Source organism: Triticum urartu, chromosome 5A, assembly GCF_056163025.1.
Source record: "Triticum urartu cultivar PI428250 chromosome 5A, HENAU_Tu73, whole genome shotgun sequence".
Lineage (NCBI taxonomy): Eukaryota > Viridiplantae > Streptophyta > Magnoliopsida > Poales > Poaceae > Triticum > Triticum urartu.
The window spans coordinates 145,583,096-145,604,372 of NC_141877.1; positions in this window are offsets into that span (position 1 = coordinate 145,583,096).

Sequence of the window (21,277 nt, forward strand, 5' to 3'; positions counted from 1 at the left end):
CCGTGGTCAATTCCCTTGCTGTCTTGCGGAGCCAATCATCTGCTACTATAGGCTCGGTGCTACTGGAAAACACTAGCGGGTTCAGCCTAAGAAAAGGGCTAAGTGGTCAACAGATGGTGGTGGTGGTGGGTTGTTGTTGTTGTTCCCCTGATTTTGATTCTGGACTAGCAACTGCATCAATGTATTCTGCTGCTGGATCAACTGGGTGAGCTCCGGTGGGAAGGTAAATCCGGGGTCACGTCTCGGAGGCATCTGATGGGTTTAGAAAAGATGAGATTTAAGAATAGAGAGGGGTCTAAAGAGAAACACTACCCTTATGCACATGAGGCAAAATCAAACAATTCACTTCATTCAATCAAACAAGGGCACACAATCGGTCTAACTATCGCGAAAGTGCTCGGACTACTATATTTACATGGTGGACTACTACTACTGTTGGGTGGTCTACTAGAAATATTCTTCGGTTGCAGACTCCATGATATCTGCTCCAGATTCATCAACATAGTCATCATAGCTATCATTTGGATCCGAGTCGGTGTCGACGATGATGATGTACTCTTCAGGGCGAATCTCCTTGGGTTCTTCGTCTTCTTCCACTGGTGTAGGGCCTCCCATGAATATTCCGATCTTCTTGATCAGGTCATCATTCTTCTCCACTAATACTTCGATTTCCTCTTCATAATCTTCACATGTAGCCTTGAGTTCTTCCTCCAGTTCCTTGATTCTTGTCCTCGCCTTTTTTAGATCTATCATATCTACGCACATCTGGTTCTCCTGTTGTCGAATGTGCTGGTTTAACTCCTAGATGAAAGCGGCAATTGATCTATCCTTCTAGGTGTAGCGACCAGACCTCAAACAGTCTAATCTCTGTGCTCCGGTGTCATCCCTGTATCAGTAATGCTGACACCACACAATACTCGGAGGATTTATAGCAGAGTAGCAATCACACACTTATTACATCGGGTGTCTCAAAAGAGAACTTATTACAATAAATATGGCTTAAGGCCATCTAATAACGATAATAGCGGAAGGCTTGGAAGATAAGTGAGTCCATCAACTCCAACGGCATCACTGAGTATAGAACCACGACCTAAAAACTCCTTAATCGTCGTCTGAAAAGTCTGCAACATTAACGTTGCAGCCCGAAACGGGTCAGCACATGGAATATGCTGGCAATGTAACACATAGAGAGTAAAGGAATGAAATAGCTATACTACATGCATATTTGGCTGGTGGAAAGCTCTATGGTTACAGTTTTGCGTAAATCCAATTTTTCCCTACTTCAAAGGAATAAATTTATTTAACTATCATGGTGGTTGTTAAACATTGAGAATGGTTGACAGCATTCTCAATCCCAATTAAAGTAATCATCACTAAACAAAACCCAACAAAATTAATTTAGAGTAACATGTTGAGATTCACATGATAATCCAAGTACTAGATACTCAAGATGTCCATAACCGGGGACACGGCTAACCATGATTAGTTTATTACACTCTGCAGAGGTTTGCGCACTTTTCCCCACAAGACTCGATCACCTCCGTTTGGTTTCTCGCACTACATGTTGTTTGAGAAGACGGATGACCGAGACATAGTTTTTCAGAAGCGCTAGCAGCTTACGATCGGGTAGACCGTACCACCTACATCCCCTACATCTGCTAGTCTACCACTGTAAGAGTTCGCACAACTTAGTCAACTATGCTAGATCCCATAATAGCTTGTGGCTGCACACGGAAGTTTCTAGTATGAATAGTCTCATGATCCCTTTAAGCGTGGGTGGCGGTCCAAAAGAAAACAGGCAAGCCCTGGAATACCCAGGTGCCTCAATCCACCCAGATGTGTGTTTAAGTTGCCACCTTAGATAAACCATTAATTAACAAACTCACATCTGTCATGGATATCACTGACCCAATCCACGTCTACTAGCATAGCATGGCATAATAAGCAAACGCAGAAGTAACTCCCAAAGGTTTGATAATAACATGTAATAGGTACTACCTCATCTACTTCCCATCCCACAATTTAATTAGATCCTAATCATGCAATGTGTGAGGATTGATCTAATGCAATAAAACTGGGTAGTAGAAAAGGTATGATCAAAGTGTTACTTGCCTTGCTGATGATCCGCGAAACCTAGAAATTCGAAGTAACAAGCGACGCACTCCGGGTATTCTATCGCAGACAAACAAACAAGCATACAATAAGTACTCATCTAATGCATAGGTAAAACTCAAATAAGAGATCTAACCAGAAGGTTCAACTTAAGAACTCCGGTTGGCAAAAAGAATCAAATCGAACAAAGCAACGAAAGTCAAACGGCGAAAGAAAACAACTTCGTTCTAGTAATCTGGATCTAGGGCAAATTTTACAGTAGCAAAATCTTGTTTAAGTTGGTTAAACGGATAGAGGGTTTCGAGACGAAACTCCAAGCGCTTGAATCGCCGGATTCCGATAAACGAGCGAAAAGTTATACTAAAAAGGAAATCGGATCAGGAATCGCGATCAAAACAATCGCGGATTTAATCCGAGAAAAAGAAAAACGATGAACGCTCGCTAGAACGGACGAACGAACGAAAGCTCACTATTTAAATAAACCAGAAAAACAGATCTATTAAACAAAACCGAAATCTAAAAAAAACTGATCTACTTTTTTTAAAAAAAAACAAGGCACGGAAGTCGAGGCGGCGGTGAACCTCAGCGGCGTGTGGCGGCGGCGGCGGCGAGCGCTGGGGGCGGCGGGCGGCGCTAGGGTTTGGGGCACGGGTGGTTGGCTTCGGCTGGGCCTCCCCCCGGCCTATAAAGCCTAGTGGGCCGGGAGTCCGGGTCGGACACGGCCCCTAGGTTGGTTCGTTTTTTTAATTATTCCGCTCGGAAGAAAAATAAAAAGAAATACTAAATGGACTCCAAAAATTCCGAAATAAATTTTCACGGGCTTCAAAAATCAAGCCTCACAAGGTGAACATTTATTTCGGACCTAAATGCAATTTTAAAAAATGCACATTTTTCCTAAATTCAAATAAAACACTGAAAAACTCCGAGATAAAATCTCATTTGATTTTTTTATTAAATCCTCAATATTTCTTAATTTTGGGAAAGTCATTTTATTCCCTCTCTCATATTTTTGTAGTAGAAATAATTGATGATAAAATAAATAAAATCAAATGATCCTATTCTCAAAATTCGAGAGAACTCAAATATGAAAATAACGAAATCCCCAACTCTCTCCGTGGGTCCTTGAGTTGCGTAGAATTTCTAGGATCAACCAAAATGCAAAATAAAATATGATATGCAATGGTGAGCTAATGTATAACATTCCAAATTGAGAATTTGGGATGTTACAAACCTACCCCCCTTAAGATGAATCTCGCCTCGAGATTCGGGTTGGCTAGAAAATAGGTGAGGGTGGTCCTTGAGCAAATTTTCCTCTCGTTCCCAGGTGGCTTCATCCTCTGTGTGGTGGCTCCACTGAACTTTGCAAAATCTGATAACCTTGCTGCGAGTAACTCGATTGGCAAACTCGAGAATCTTAATTGGCTTCTCCTCGTAGGTCAAATCGTTATCCAACTAAATAGTTTCTAAGGGCACTGTGTCTCTCAACGGTATGTCAGCCATCTCCGCATGACACTTCTTCAACTGGGAAACGTGGAACACATCATGAACTCCTGACAATCCTTCGGGCAATTCCAACTTGTAGGCCACTTCTCCCATACGCTCCAAAACTCTATATGGTCCTACAAATCGTGGCGCTAACTTCCCTTTAACTCCAAAACGCTTTGTTCCCCGAAGTGGAGATACTCGAAGATAAGCTCTATCTCCAACTTTGTAAACTGTCTCCTTGCATTTAGAATCTGCATAACTCTTCTGTATGGACTGGGCTACCTTGAGCCTATCGCGAATCAACTTCACCTTCTGTTCAGACTCTTTAATCAAGTCAGGTCCAAACAACTGGAGGTCTCCAACTTCGTCCCATGACAACGGTGTCCTGCACCTCCTTCCGTACAAGGCTTCGAAAGGGAACTCTCCATATGGTTTAGTAACTGTTGTTGTAAGAGAACTCTCCATATGGCAAATTATCGTCCCAACTAGATCCATAATCTAGCGCACAAGCTCTCAGCATATCCTCCAAAATCTGATTGACTCTCTCGGTCTGTCCATCTGTCTGTGGATGAAAAGCTGTACTGAATTCTAGCCTGGTACCCAAAGTTTCGTGCAACTGCTTCCAGAACTTTGAGGTAAACTGGGTTCCTCTATCTGATACGATACTCCTTGGAACTCCATGCAGACATACGATCCTGGTCATGTATATCTCTGCCAACTTAGCACTTGTGTAAGTGGTCTTTACTGGGATGAAATGAGCTACCTTTGTCAATCGATCAACTACAACCTAAATCGAGTCATAGCCTGAACGAGTCCTGGGTAATCCCGTGATAAAATCCATGCCTAGCTTATCCCACTTCCATTCGGGTATCGGCAATGGTTGTAACAATCCCGCTGGCTTCTGATGCTCTGCCTTTACTCTCTGACATACATCACAAACTGCTACATACTCCGCAATATCCTTCTTCATTCCGGTCCACCAAAAAATATCCTTCAAATCCAAATACATCTTGGTATTTCCTGGGTGAATTGAATACGGTGAGTCGTGTGCCTCTTGCAAAATCAACTTCCTGATCTCCGGGTCATTGGGCACGTAAACGCGGTCTTCAAACCATAGGGTGTCGTGTTCATCCTCACGAACTCCTTTAGCTTTTCCTTTGCTCAATTTCTCCTTAATAGCGGAAATCTCTTTGTCAGTTTTCTGAGCTTCTCTGATTCTATCCATCAAAATTGACTAAATCTCCAATGCTTCTACATAGCCTCTCGGAACTATTTCCAAACATAGTTCACGAAGATTTTCTGCTAAGTCCTTGGGTATTTCTCCCGTGATTAACGTATTGATGTGGCTCTTACGGCTTAATGCGTCAGCTACTACATTAGCCTTTCCGGGATGATAATGCAATTTCATATCATAATCCTTGATAAGCTCCAACCATCTCCTTTGTCTGAGATTCAACTCCTTCTGTGTGAAAATGTACTTCAAACTCTTATGATCCGTGTACACCTCACAATGATTTCCAATGAGGAAATGTCCCCATGTTTTCAAAGCATGCACTACGGTTGCTAACTCCAAATCATGCGTGGAATAATTTAACTCATGAGGCTTCAGTTGTCTTGAGGCATATGAAACAACTCTCCCTTCCTGCATAAGCACTGCTCCAAGTCCTCGACGTGAAGCGTCACAATACACCTCATAATCTTTGGTCTGGTCTGGCAAAATCAACACTGGTGAGGTAACCAAACGTTTCTTCAACTCCTGGAAACTAGCCTCACATTCCTCCATCCATATGAACTTGGTATATTTCTTTAATAACTCTGTCATGGGCTTCGCAATCTTTGAGAAATTCTCAATAAATCTCCGGTAGTATCCTGCGAGTCCAAGAAAACTCTGGATCTCTCCAACTGTTGTTGGGGCTTCCCACTTGGTCATGGTTTCAACTTTAGCGGGATCTACTGCTATACCTTCTCCAGATATAATGTGTCTGAGAAATCCTACTTCCTTCAACCAAAACTCACATTTGCTGAACTTGGCATATAATTGATGTTCTCTGAGCTTTCCAAGTACCAAACGCAAATGCTCCTTATGCTCCTCTTCATTTTTCTAATAAACCAGGATATCATCAATGAACACCACGACGAACTTATCCAAAAACTCCATAAATACTTTGTTCATCATGTTCATAAAATAGGCAGGTGCGTTAGTCAGACCAAATGAAATAACGGTATACTCGTACAGCCCATACCTGGTGGTAAAAGCTGTCTTCGGAATACCCTGTTCTTGAATCTTCAACTGGTGGTATCCTGATCGCAGATCGATCTTGGAAAATACCTTAGCTCCTTGCAATCGATCAAACAGATCATTAATCATGGGTAGAGGGTACTTGTTCTTGATTGTTACTTCGTTCAATCCTCGATAATCAACAACCATCCTTAACGATCCATCCTTCTTCTCCACTAGAAGTACTGGCGATCCCCAAGGCGAAGAACTTGGGCGGATATATCCCTTGTCCAGTAACTCCTTAATCTACTTCTTAATTTCCACCAAATCCTTTGCTGGCATCCTATATGGTCTCTTTGATATTGGCCCTGTGCCTGGCAATAGCTCAATCAAAAACTCGATATCTCTATCCGGTGGCATGCCTGGCAAATCTTCCGGTAATACATCGGGAAAATCCCTTACCACTGGTACTTCCTCCTGCACAACTCATGTTAAGCAATTAACTTGAGTCCTCTTCGGCACATGTCGGGATACATACTTGATCCTTCTCCCTTCTGGTGTGGTAAGCAAAATTGACTTACTAGCACATTAAATATTCCCTTCATACTTTGATAACCAATCCATGCCTAATATCACATCCAATCCTTGAGATTCCAATACTATTAGGTCTGAGGGAAAAACATAGTTACCAATCCTTAATGGTAACCGATCACACCAAAGACTAGCCACATACTCTGCTCCAGGCGAGGTTACTAACATTGGTGACCTAAGGGCTTGGGTTGATAGGTTATACTTATCCACAAATCCCCTTGAGATGTATGAATGCGATGCACCAGTATCAGAAAGACCGAGTGCAGTAAATGACTTAACCAAAAACTTACCTATTACTGCATCGGGCTGAGCTTCAACCTCCTCCACGCTAACGTGGTTCACCTGTCCCCTGTTGAAAGCATTCGCCTTCTTCCCAGATCTTCCATTGCCATTTCCATTTTGTATTTCAGGACATTCATTAGCATAATGCCCGGTCTTCGAACACTTATAGCAAGTGACTTGGCTCAGGTCCTTCTTGGCTGGGGTTGATGGGTTGGTGCGGTTCTGGCCGTTGCTTCCTCCATTCCCATTACCATTCCTAGTGCCATTGTGATTGTGCGAGCTACCTCCACCATGGGTATGCTGAAAATGTCCTCCCGGTCTAGGGGTAAAACGTGGCTTCTGCTGAGCTCCTAAAGTGTACTTTCCTTGTCCATACTTCCTCTTGCGATTCTCAATTTGCTGCTGCTTCCCTTCAATCATAAGAGCATGATCTACCAACTCCTGGTAGTTGTTGAAGGTTGCTACCATAAACTGCATGCTCAACTCATCATTCAGTCCTTCCAGAAACTTCTCCTGCTTAGCTGCATCCGTAGCAACGTCATCTGGGGCATAGCGTGCTAACTTACTAAAGTCCTCCACATACTGGCCAACTGTCCGTCCTCCTTGGCGTAAGTTGCGAAACTCACGCTTCTTCATGGCCATAGCTCCTACTGAAACATGTGCAGTACGAAAAGCCTGCTGAAATTGGTCCCATGTGACAGTGTCGACTGGGAAAGTGGCTGTGAAATTCTCCCACCATGAGGCTGCGGGTCCTTCTAACTGATGTGCAGCAAACTTCACCTTCTCCGCATCTGTGCATCCTGCTGTGGTCAACTCCCCAGCTGTCTTGCGGAGCCAATCATCTGCTACTATTGGCTCGGTGCTACTGGAAAACACCGGCAGATTCAGCCTAAGAAAACGGTCTAAGTGATCAACAGGTGGTGGTGGTGGTGGTGGGTTGTTGTTGTTGTTGTTCCCTTGATTCTTATTCTGGACTAGCAACTGCATCAATGTGTTCTGCTGCTGGAGCAACTGAGTGAGCTCCGGTGGGAAGGCAAATCCGAGGTCACGTCTCGGAGGCATCTGAGGGTTTAGAAAAGATGAGATATAAGAATAGAGGGGGTCTAAAGAGAAAACACTACCCATATGCACATGAGGCAAAAGCAAACAATTCACTTCATTCAATCAAACAAGGGCATATAATCGATCTAACTATCGCAAAAGTGCTCGGACTACTATATTTACATGGTGGACTACTACTACTACTGATGAGGTGGTCTACTAGAAATATTCTTCAGTTGTAGACTCCATGATATCTGCTCCAGCTTTATCAACATAATCATCATCGCTACTATCTTGTTCCGAGTCGGTGCCATCGATGATGATGTAGTCTTCTGGGCTAATCTCCTTGGGTTCTTCGTCTTCGTCTACTGGCGTAGGGCCTCCCATAAATATTCCAATCTTCATTGTTAAGTCGGCATTCTTGTCCACCAATACTTCAATTTCCTCCTCATACTCTTCACGTGTAGCCTTGAGTTCTTCCTCCAGTTCCTTGATTCTAGTCTTAGCCTTCTTCAGATCTATCATGTCGGCGCACATCTGGTTCTCCTGTCGTCGAATGTGCTGGTTTAGCTCCTGGATAAAAGCTGCAATTGATCTATCCTTCCTGGTGCTGATCATCTCCCAGTGTTCATCTCGGCGCCCACAAATCTGGTAGATGGTATCCTTGAGATTCTTGCGGTAGACTTCTCCAACGCGTCCCATGGCGATGTGAGCTGCCATGCTCTGTCCTAGACTCCAAGTTGGTGCATCAAAAGAAACTCTATGGGCTCAGTGACTGGCATGAACGTCCTTCCTGGAACTTGAACTTGAATCATCCAGCGCTCTTCTTCAGGTAAAGTGGCGTTGTAGGTTCCGGTGAAGCTTGGTACTCATATGTTCAGGTATCTAGTGACTTCCTTCAAGTGACGTCCAAAGGGTGTATCTTCATCCGGTTGTGTGAACTTGTTCCTTGCATCCACCATCCTAAAGAGTAGAAAAGATGAGAGATCAGAAGAGAAGAGAGTGAATAGTGATCTAGGCCTTTTAGCTTAGTGGTCGTGTCCTACAGTCAGCGTGTGCTCTGATACCATCTCTGTAGCGACCAGACCTCAAAAAGTCTGATCTCTGTGCTTCGGTGTCATCCCTGGATCAGTAATGCTGACACCACACAGTACTCGGAGGATTTATAGCAGAGTATCAATCACACACTTATTACATCGGGTGTCTCAAAAGAGAACTTATTACAATAAATATGGCTTAAGGCCATCTAATAACGATAACAGCGGAAGGCTTGGAAGATAAGTGAGTCCATCAACTCCAACGGCATCACTGAGTATAGAACCACGACCTAAAAAATCCTTAATCGTCGTCTGAAAAGTCTGCAACATTAACGTTGCAGCCCGAAACGGGTCAGCACATGGAATATGCTGGCAATGTAACACATAGAGAGTAAAGGAATGAAACAGCTATACTACATGCATATTTGGCTGCTGGAAAGCTCTATGGTTACAGTTTTTCGTAAAGCCAATTTTCCCTACTTCAAAGGAATAAATTTATTTAACTATCATGGTGGTTGTTAAACATTGAGAATGGTTGATAGCATTCTCAATCCCAATTAAAGTAATCATCATTAAACAAAACCCAACAAAATTAATTTAGAGTAACATGTTGAGATTCACATGATAATCCAAGTACTGGATACTCAAGATGTCCATTATCGGGGACACGGCTAACCATGATTAGTTTATTACACTCTACAGAGGTTTGCGCACTTTTCCCCACAAGACTCGATCGCCTCCGTTTGGTTTCTCGCACTACATTGTGTTTGAGAAGACGGATGACCGATACATAGTCTTTCAGAAGCGCTAGCACCTTATGATCGGGTAGACCGTACCACCTACATCCCCTACATCTGCTAGTCTACCACTGTAAGAGTTCGCACGACTTAGTCAACTATGCTAGAGCCCATAATAGCTTGTGGCTGCACACGGAAGTTTCTAGTATGAATAGTCTCATGATCCCTTTGAGCCTGGGTGGCGGTCCAAAAGAAAACAGGCAAGTCCTGGAATACCCAGTTGCCACCTTAGATAAACCATTAATTAACGAACTCACATCTGTCATGGATATCACTCACCCAATCCACGTCTACTAGCATAGCATGGCATAATAAGCAAACGCAGAAGTAACTCCCAAAGGTTTGATAATAACAGGTAATAGGTACTACCTCATCTACTTCCCATCCCAAAATTTAATTAGATCCTAATCATGCAATGTGTGAGGATTGATCTAATGCAATAAAACTGGGTAGTAGAAAAGGTATGATCAAAGTGTTACTTGCCTTGCTGATGATCCGCGAAACCTAGAGATTCGAAGTAACAAGCGGTGCACTTCGGGTATTCTATCGCAGAAAAACAAACAAGCATACAATAAGTACTCATCTAATGCACAGGTAAAACTCAAATAAGAGATCTAACCAGAAGGTTCAACTTAAGAACTCCGGTTGGCAAAAAGAATCAAATCGAACAAAGCAACGAAAGTCAAACATCGAAAGAAAACAACTTCGAACTAGTAATCTGGATCTAGGGCAAATTTTACAGTAGCAAAATCTTGTTTAAGTTGGTTAAACGGATAGAGGGTTTCGAGATGAAACTCCAGGCGCTTGAATAGCCGGATTCCGATAAACGAGCGAAAAGTTATACTAAAAAGAAAATCGAATCAGGAATCACGATCAGAAAAATCGCGGATTTAATCCGAGAAAAAGAAAAACGACGAACGCTCGCTAGAACGAACGAACGGACGAACGCTCACTATTTAAATAAACCGGAAAAACCGATCTATTAAAAAAACTGAAATCTAAAAAAAACCAATCTACTTTTTTTTAAATAAAACAAGACACGGAAGTCGAGGCGGCGGCGAACCTCGGCGGCGTACGGCGGCAGCGGCGTGCGGCGGCGGCGGGCACTGGGGGCGGCGGGCGGCGCTAGGGTTTGGGGCGCAGGTGGCTGGCTTCGGCTGGGCCTCCCCCCGGCTTATAAAGCCTAGTGGGCCGGGAGTCCGGGTCGGACACGGCCCCTAGGTCGGATCGTTTTTTTTAATTATTCCGCTCGGAAGAAAAATAAAAAGAAATACTAAACGGACTCCAAAAATTTCGAAATAAATTTTGACGGGCTTCTAAAATCAAGCCTCACAAGGTGAATATTTATTTGGGATCTAAATGCAATTTTGAAAAACGCACATTTTTCCTAAATTCAAATAAAAGACCGAAAAACTCCGAGATAAAATCTTATTTAATTTTTTTATTAAATCCTCAATATTTCTTAATTTTGGGAAATTCATTTTATTCCCTCTCTCATATTTTTCTAGTAGAAATAATTGATGATAAAATAAATAAAATCAAATGATCCTATTCTCAAAATTCGAGAGAACTCAAATATGAAAATAACGAAATTCCCAACTCTCTCCGTGGGTCCTTGAGTTGAGTAGAATTTCTAGCATCAACCAAAACGCAAAATAAAATATGATATGCAATGATGATCTAATGTATAACATTCCAAATTGAAAATTTGGGATGTTACACTTGGTGCTGATCATCTCCCATTGCTCATCTCGGAGCCCACAAATCTGGTAGATAGTATCCTTGAGATCATTGCGGTAAACTTCTCCAATACGTCCCATGGTGATATGAGCTGCCATGCTCGTTCCTAGACTCCAAGTTGGTGCATCAAAGGAAAACTCTATTGGCTCAGTGATTGGCATGAACGTCCTTCCTGGAACTTGAACTTGAATCATCCAGCGCTCCTCTTCGGGTAAAGTGGCGTTGTAGGTTCTGGTGAAGCTTGGTACTCCGATGTTCAGATATCTAGTGACTTCCTTCAAGTGACGTCCAAAGGGTGTATCTTCATCCAGTTGCATGAACTTGTTCCTTGCATCCGCCATCCTAAAAGAGTAGAAAAGATGAGGAGTCAGAATGAGAAGAGTGAGTAGTGATCTAGGGTTTTAGCTTAGTGGTCGTGTCCTACAGTCAGCGTGTGCTCTGATTCCATCTTGTAGCGACCAGACCTCAACCAGTCTGATCTCTGTGCTCCGATGACATCCCTGGATCAGTAATGTTGACACCACACAGTACTTGAAGGATTTATAATAGAGTAGCAACCACACACTTATTACATCGAGTGTCTCAAAAGAGAACTTATTACAATAAATGTGGCTTAAGGCCATCTAATAATGATAACAGCGGAAGGCTTGGAAGATAAGTGAGTCCATCAACTCCAACGACATCACTGTGTATAGAACCACGACCTAAAAGTCTCCTTACTCATTGTCTAAAAAGTCTGCAACATGAACGTTGCAGCCCGAAATGGGTCAGCACATGGAATATGCTGGCAAAGTAACACATAGAGAATGATGGAAGAATAAGACTATACTACATGCATATTTGGCCGGTGGAAAGCTCTATGGTTACAGTTTTGCGTAAAGCCAATTTTTCCCTACTGCAAAGGAATAAATTTTATTTAACTATCATGGTAGTTGTTAAACATTGAGAGTGTAGACACCCTCTCAATCCCAATTAAGCATCAGCATTAACCCAACAAAATTAATTAGAGTAACATGATGAGATTCACATGATAATCCAAGTACTAGATACTCAAGATGTCCATAACCGGGGACACGGCTAACCAAGATTAGTTTATAAACTTTGTAGAGGTTTGCGCACTTTTCCCCACAAGACTCGATCTCCTCCGTTGGGATTCTCGCACTACATGGTGTTAGAGAAACGGATGTCCGAGACATAGTCTTTCAGAAGCGCTAGCACCTTACGAACGGGTAGACCGTACTAACCTACATCCCCTACATCTACTAGTCTACCACTGTAAGAGTTCGCACGACTTAGTCAACTATGCTAGAGCCCATAGTAGCTTGTGGCTGCACACGGAAGTTTCTAGTATGAATAATCTCATGATCCCTTTGAGCCTGGGTGGCGGTCCAAAAGAAAACAGGCAATCGCTGGAATACCCAGGTGCCTCAATCCACCCAGATGTTTGTTTAGGTTGCCACCTTGGATAAACCATTAATTTAACAATCTCACATCTGTCATGGATACACTCACCCAATCCACGTCTACTTTCATAGCATAGCGATAGGCAACGTAGAAGTAACTCCCAAAGGTTTGATAATAAAACAGGTAATAGGTACTACCTCATCTACTTCGCAAAATCCATAATTTAATTAGATCCTAATCATGCAATGTTTGAGGATTGATCTAATGCAATAAAAATGGGGTAATAGGAAGTATGTCAAAGTGTTACTTGCCTTGCTAATGATCCGTGAAACCTAGGGATTCGAAGTAGCAAGCGGCGCACTCGGGTACTCTATCGCAAACAAACAAGCGTACAATAAGCACTAAACTAATGCATAGGTAAAACTCAAATAAGGTATCTAACCAGATAGTTCAATTTAAGAACTCCGGTTGGCAAAAAATATCAAATCGAACGAAACAACGAAAGACAAACGGCAAAAGAAATAAACTCCATATACTAATCTGAATATAGGTCAATTTTACTGAGGCAAAAACTTGTTTGAGTTGGTTAAACAGAAAGAGGGTTTCGAGACGAAACTCTAGGCGCTTGAATCGCCTGATTCCGATAAACGAGCGAAAAGTTAAACTAGAACGAAAATCGGATCAGAAATCGCGATCAGAAATAATCGCGGAAAATCCGAGAAAAAGAAAAATGACGAACAGATTAACGAACGAACGTTCGTTATCTGAAACTTATCGAAGAACGCGTTTGTTAAAACGAACAAACGAGCGAACGCTCGCTAAATAAATAAACCGGACAAACCGATCTCTAAAAAAAACTAGGGTTTTTCTAAAAAAACCGAACTGGTTTTTCTCAGAAAACCGAGCAGCGGCGGCTACCTCGGCTCGGACTCCGGCGGGGCTCCGGCGGGGTTCCGGGCGGTGCGGGGCGGCGGCGGCTTGCGGCGGCAGCAGCGCAGGCGGCGGGGCGGGCTGCAGTGCGGGGCGGGTGGCGCGGCGTGGGGTGAGGAAAGGCGCCGGCGGTGGCTATTTAAAGAGGGGGGCGGCTGACTTGGGGAGGGGGTCGGGCGGCGGCGAGGTGGCTCCGGCTCGGACTCTCTCCCTAGTCCGGCGGCTGCACGGGCGAGGCGGCGGCAGCGGCTGGGCCCGCCTGGCTGGGCTGGGCCCTTGGCCCAGTCGGGCGCGGTTTTTTTTAAATAATTTTGCCAGACTAAAAAAATTCTAGAAAATTAAATAAAAAATCTAAAATTGCCAAAACAAATTTTTACCGTCTAAATAAAATATTTAGAACAGGATGAACATTTTCTGGGCCCTAAATGCAATTTTTGAAAACGTGCAATTTTCCCTAAATTCAAATAAAATAGCAAATAAAACTAAAATAAAATCTTCTTTGATTTTATTATTAAATCCTCAATATTTCTTTATTTTGGGAATGTCATTTTATTCCCTCTCTCATATTTTTGTAATAGAAATAATTGAAGATAAAATAAATAAAATCAAATGATCCTATTTTTTCAAAATTTGAGAAAACTCAAATATGAAAATAACGAAATCTCCAACTCTCTCCGAGGATCCTTGAGTTGCGTGAAAATTCTAGGATGAACCAAAAGTAATAAAATATGATATGCATTGATGGTCTAGTGTATAACATTCCAAATTGGAAATTTGGGATGTTACAAACTTACCCCCCTTAAGATGAATCTCGCACTTGAGATTCGGGTTGGCTAGAAAATAGGTGAGGGTGGTCCTTCAGCAGATCTTCCTCTCGCTCCTAGGTGGCTTCATCCTAAGTGTGGTGGCTCCACTGAACTTTGCAAAACTTGACGACCTTACTATGGGTGACTCGGCTGGCATACTCAAGAATGTTGACTGGTTTCTCCTCATAAGTCAAATCACTATCCAACTGAATCGCTTCCAGCGGCACTGTATCTCTCAACGGTATATCAGCCATCTCTGCGTGGCACTTCTTCAACTGGGAAACGTGGAATACATCGTGAACTCCTGACAATCCTTTGGGCAATTCCAACTTGTAGGCTACTTCTCCCATACGCCCCAAAACTTTGTATGGTCCTACAAAACGTGGCGCTAACTTTCCCTTAACTCGAAAGGGCTTAACTCCTCGAAGTGGAGATACTCGAAGATAGACTAGGTCTCCGACTTCGTAGACTATCTCCTTGCGTTTCGAATCTGCGTAGCTCTTCTGCCTGGACTGGGCTACCTTGAGCCTATCGCGAATCAATTTCACCTTCTGTTCAGATTCCTTAATCAGATCCGGTCCAAACAACTGGCGGTCTCCAACTTCATCCCATGATAATGGGGTCCTGCACCTCCTTCCGTACAAGGCTTCGAAAGGGGCCATCTTCAAATTGGATTGATAACTGTTGTTGTAAGAGAACTCTGCATATGGTAAATTGTCGTCCCAACTAGATCCATAATGTAGCGCACGAGCTCTCAGCATATCCTCCAAAATCTGATTGACTCTCTCGGTCTGTCCATCTGTCTACGGATGGAAAGCTGTATTGAACTCTAGCCTGGTACCTAAAGTTTCGTGCAACTAATTCCAGAATTTTGAGGTAAACTAGGTTCCTCTATCTGATACAATGGTCCTTGGAACTCCATGCAGACATACAATCCTGCTCATGTATATCTTTGCCAGCTTAGCACTGGTGTAGGTAGTCTTCACTGGGATGAAATGAGCTACCTTTGTTAAATGATCGACTACTCCCCAAATCGAGTCATAGCCTGAACGAGTTCTCGGTAAACTCGTAATAAAAGCCTTGCCTAACTTATCCCACTTCCATTCGGGTATTGGCAATGGTTGTAACAATCCTACTGGCTTCTGATGCTCTGCCTTTACTCTCTGACATACATCACAAACTGCTACATACTCCGCAATATCCTTCTTCATTCCGGTCCACCAGAAAGTATCCTTCAAATCCAAATACATCTTGGTATTCCCTGGGTGAATCGAATATGGTGAATCATGGGCCTCTTGCAGTATCAACTTCCTGATATCCAGGTCATTGGGCACGTAAACCCGGTCTTCCAACCATAGGGTATCGTGCTCATCCTCACGAAATCCCTTAGCTTTTCCTTTGCTCATTTTCTCCTTTATAGAAGCAATCTCCTTGTCAGTCTTCTGGGCTTCTCTGATCTTATCCATCAAAGTATAGTGAATCTCTAATGCTGCTACATATCCTCTCGGAACTATCTCCAAACAAAGCTCATGAAGATTTTTGGCTAACTCCCTTTGTAAATCTCCCGTCATTAGGGTATTGACGTGGCTTTTACGGCTCAACGCGTCGGCTACTACGTTAGCCTTTCCGGGGTGATAATGCAATCTCATATCATAATCCTTGATGAGCTCCAACCATCTCCTTTGCCTGAGATTCAACTCCTTCTGCGTGAAAATGTACTTCAAACTCTTGTGATCCATGTACACTTCACAATGGTTTCCAATGAGAAAGTTTCTCCAAGTTTTTATTGCATGCACTGCAGCTACTAACTCCAAATCATGCGTGGCATAATTCAACTCATGAGGCTTAAGCTGTCGTGAGGCATATGAAACAACTCTTCCTTCCTGCATAAGCACTACTCCAAGTCCTCGACATGAAGCGTCGCAATACACCTCATAATCTTTGTTCTGATCCGGCAAAATCAACACAGGTGATGTAACCAAACGTTTTTTCAGCTCCTGGAAACTGGCCTCACATTCCTCAGTCCATTTGAACTTGGTATCCTTCTTCAACAACTCCGTCATAGGCTTCGCAATCTTCGAGAAATTTTCAATATATATCCGGCAGTATCCTGCGAGTCCAAGAAAACTCCAGATCTCTCCAACTGTTGTTGGCGCTTCCCAACTCGTCACAGTGTCAACCTTGGTGGGATCTACTGCTATACCTTCTCCGGATATAACGTGTCCTAGGAATCCAACTTCCTTCAACCAAAATTCACATTTTCTAAACTTGGCATATAACTGATGTTTTCTGAGCTTCTCAAGTACCAAACGCAAATGCTCCTTATGCTCCTCTTCATCCTTCGAGTAAACCAGAATATCATCAATGAACTCTACGACGAACTTATCCAAAAACTCCATGAATAATTTATTCGTCATGTTCATAAAATATGCCGGTGTGTTAGTCAGGCCAAATGACATAACGGTATACTCGTACACCCATACCTGGTGGTAAAAGCCGTTTTAGGAATATCCTGTTCTCGAATCTTCAACTGATGGTATCCTGATCGCATATCGATCTTGGAAAATACCTTAGTTCCTTGCAATCGATCAAACAGATCATTAATCATCGGTAGTGGGTACTTGTTCTTGATGGTTACTTCATTCAATCCTCGATAATTAACAACCATCCTTAACGATCCATCCTTCTTCTCCACTAAAAGCACTGGCGATCCCCAAGGTGAAGAACTTGGGCAAATATAACCTTTATCCAGTAACTCCTTAATCTGCTTCTTAATCTCCTCCAAATCTTTTGCGGGCATCCTGTATGGTCTCTTAGCTATTGGCCCTATGCCTGGCAAAAGCTCAATCAAAAACTCAATATCTCTATCCGATGGCATGCCTGGCAACTCCTCTGGAAATACGTCAGGGAAATCCTTCACTACTGGTACTTCCTCCTGCACAACTCATGTTAAGCAATTTACTTGAGTCCTCTTCGGCACATGCCGGGATACATACTTGATCCTTCTTCCTTCAGGCGTTGTAAGCAAGATTGACTTACTGGCGCACTCAATGTTCCCTTCATACTTCGATAACCAATCCATGCCTAATATCACATCCAGTCCTTGAGATTCTAATACTATTAGGTCCGAGGGAAATACATAGTTACCAATCCTTAATGGTAACCGATCACACCATAGACTAGCCATATACTCTGCTCCAGGCGAGGTTACGAACATGGGTGACCTAAGGGCTTGGGTTGGCAGTTTATACTTATCCAAAAATCCCCTTGAGATGTATGAATGTGATGCACCAGTATCAAAAAGAACGAGTGCAGTAAATGACTTAAGTAAAAACTTACCTATTACTGCATCGGGCTGGGCTTCAACCTCCTCCACGTTTACATGGTTCACCTGCCCCCTATTGAAAGGGTTCAGCTTCTTCCCAGAGCTTCCATTGCCATTTCCATTCTGGGCTTCAGGACATTCATTAGCGTAATGTCCGGTCTTCTGGCACTTAAAGAAAGTGACTTGGCTCAGGTCTCTCTTGGCTGGGGTTGGTGGGTTGGTACGGTTCTGGCCATTCCTTTCTCCATTCCCATTACCATTCTTGGGGCCATTATGGTTGTGCGAGCTTCCTCCCCCATGGGTATGCTGAAAAGGTCCTCCCGGTCTAGGGGTAAAGTGCGGCCTCTGCTGAGCTCCAGAATTGTACTTCCCTTGTCCATACTTCCTCTTGCGGTTCTCAATTTGCTGCTGCTTCCCTTCAATCATAAGAGCACGATCTACCAACTCCTGGTAGTTGTTGATGGTTGCTACCATCAACTGCATGCTCAACTCATCATTCAGTCCTTCCAGAAACTTCTCCTGCTTAGCTTCATCCGTAGCAACGTCACCTAGGGCATAACGTACTAGCTTTCTAAAGTCCTCCACATACTGGCCAACTGTCCGTCCTCCTTGGCGCAAGTTGTGAAACTCACGCTTGTTCATGGCCATAGCTCCTACCGAAACATGGGCAGTATGGAAAGCCTGCTGAAACTGGTCCCATGTGACAGTGCCGATAGGGAAAGTGGCTGTGAAATTCTCCCACCATGATGCTGCGGGTCCGTCAAGCTGATGTGCGGCAAACTTCACCTTTTTCGCATCTGTGCATCCTGCCGTGGTCAACTCCCTTGCTGTCTTTCGGAGCCAATCATCTGCTACTATAGGCTCGGTGCTACTGGAAAACACTAGCGGGTTCAGCCTAAGAAAACGGGCTAAGTGGTCAACAGGTGGTGGTGGTGGTGGGTTGTTGTTGTTGTTCCCCTGATTCTGATTCTGGACTAGCAACTGCATCAATGTATTCTGCTACTGGATCAACTGGGTGAGCTCTGGTGGGAAGGTAAATCCGGGGTCACGTCTCGGAGGCATCTGATGGGTTTAGAAAACATGAGGTTTAAGAATAGAGAGGGGTCTAAAGAGAAACACTACCCTTATGCACATGAGGCAAAAGCAAACAATTCACTTCATTCAATCAAACAAGGGCACACAATCGGTCTAACTATCGCAAAAGTGCTCGCACTACTATATTTACATGGTGGACTACTACTACTGTTGGGTTGTCTACTAGAAATATTCTTCGGTTGCAGACTCCATGATATCTGCTCCAGCTTCATCAACATAGTCATCATCGCTATCATCTGGATCCGAGTCGGTGTCGTCGATGATGATGTACTCTTCCGGGCGAATCTCCTTGGGTTCTTCTTCTTCTTCTACTGGTGTAGGGCCTCCCATGAATATTCCAATCTTCTTGACTAGGTCATTATTCTTCTCCACTAATACTTCAATTCCTCTTCATAATCTTCACATGTAGCCTTGATTTCTTCCTCCAGTTCCTTGATTCTTGTCCTCGCCTTTTTCAGATCTATCATATCTACACACATCTGCTTCTCTGTTGTCGAATGTGCTGGTTTAACTCCTGGATGAAAGCGGCAATTGATCTATCCTTCTTGGTGCTGATCATCTCCCATTGCTCATCTCGGCGCCCACAAATTTGGTAGATAGTATCCTTGAGATCATTGCGGTAAACTTCTCCAATACGTCCCATGGTGATGTGAGCTGCCATGCTCTTTCCTAGACTCCAAGTTGGTGCATCAAAGGAAAACTCTATGGGCTTGGTGACTGGCATGAACGTCCTTCCTGGAACTTGAACTTGAATCATCCAGCGCTCCTCTTCAGGTAAAGTGGTGTTGTAGGTTCCGGCGAAGCTTGGTACTCCGATGTTCAGATATCTAGTGACTTCCTTCAAGTGACGTACAAAGGGTGTATCTTCATCCGGTTGCATGAACTTGTTCCTTGCATCCGCCATCCTAAAAGAGTAGAAAAGATGAGGAGTCAGAATGAGAAGAGTGAGTAGTGATCTAGGGTTTTAGCTTAGTGGTCGTGTCCTACAGTCAGCATGTGCTCTGATACCATCTTGTAGCGACCAGACCTCAACCAGTCTGATCGCTGTGCTCCGGTGTCATCCCTGGATCAGTAATGCTGACACCACACGGTACTTGAAGGATTTATAGCAGAGTAGCAACCACACACTTATTACATCGAGTGTCTCAAAAGAGAACTTATTACAATAAATATGGCTTAAGGCCATCTAATAATGATAACAGCGGAAGGCTTGGAAGATAAGTGAGTCCATCAACTCCAATGGCATCACTGAGTATAGAACCACAACCTAAAAGTCTCCTTACTCATCATCTGAAAAGTCTGCAACATGAACGTTGCAGCCCGAAATGGGTCAGCACATGGAATATGCTGGCAAAGTAACACATAGAGAATGATGGAAGAATACGACTATACTACATGCATATTTGGCTGGTGGAAAGCTCTATGGTTACAGTTTTGCGTAAAGCCAATTTTTCCCAACCGCAAAGGAATAAATTTTATTTAACTATCATGGTAGTTGTTAAACATTGAGAGTGTAGACACCCTCTCAATCCCAATTAAGAATCAGCATTAACCCAACAAAATTAATTAGAGTAACATGATGAGATTCACATGATAATCCAAGTACTAGATACTCAAGATGTCCATAACCGGGGACACGGCTAACCATGATTAGTTTATACACTCTGCAGAGGTTTGCGCACTTTTCCCCACAAGACTCGATCTCCTCCGTTGGGTTTCTCGCACTACATGGTGTTTGAGAAGCGGATGACCGAGACATAGTCTTTCAGAAGCGCTAGCACCTTACGAACGGGTAGACCGTACCAACCTACATCCCCTACATCTACTAGTCTACCACTGTAAGTGCTCACATGACTTAGTCAACTATGCTAGAGCCCATAGTAGCTTGTGGCTGCACACGGAAGTTTCTAGTATGAATAATCTCATGATCCCTTTGAGCCTGGGTGGCGGTCCAAAAGAAAACAGGCAATCGCTGGAATACCCAGGTGCCTCAATCCACCCAGATGTGTGTTTAGGTTGCCACCTTAGATAAACCATTAATTTAACAATCTCACATCTGTCATGGATACACTCACCCAATCCACGTCTACTTGCATAGCATAGCGATAGGCAACGTAGAAGTAACTCCCAAAGGTTTGATAATAAAACAGGTAATAGGTACTACCTCATCTACTTCCCAAAATCCACAATTTAATTAGATCCTAATCATGCAATGTTTGAGGATTGATCTAATGTAATAAAAACTGGGTTATAGGAAGTATGATCAAAGTGTTACTTGCCTTGCTGATGATCCGTGAAACCTATGGATTCGAAGTAGCAAGCGGCGCACTCCGGGTACTCTATCGCAAACAAACAAGCATACAATAAGTACTCAACTAATGCACAGGTAAAACTCAAATAAGAGATCTAACCAG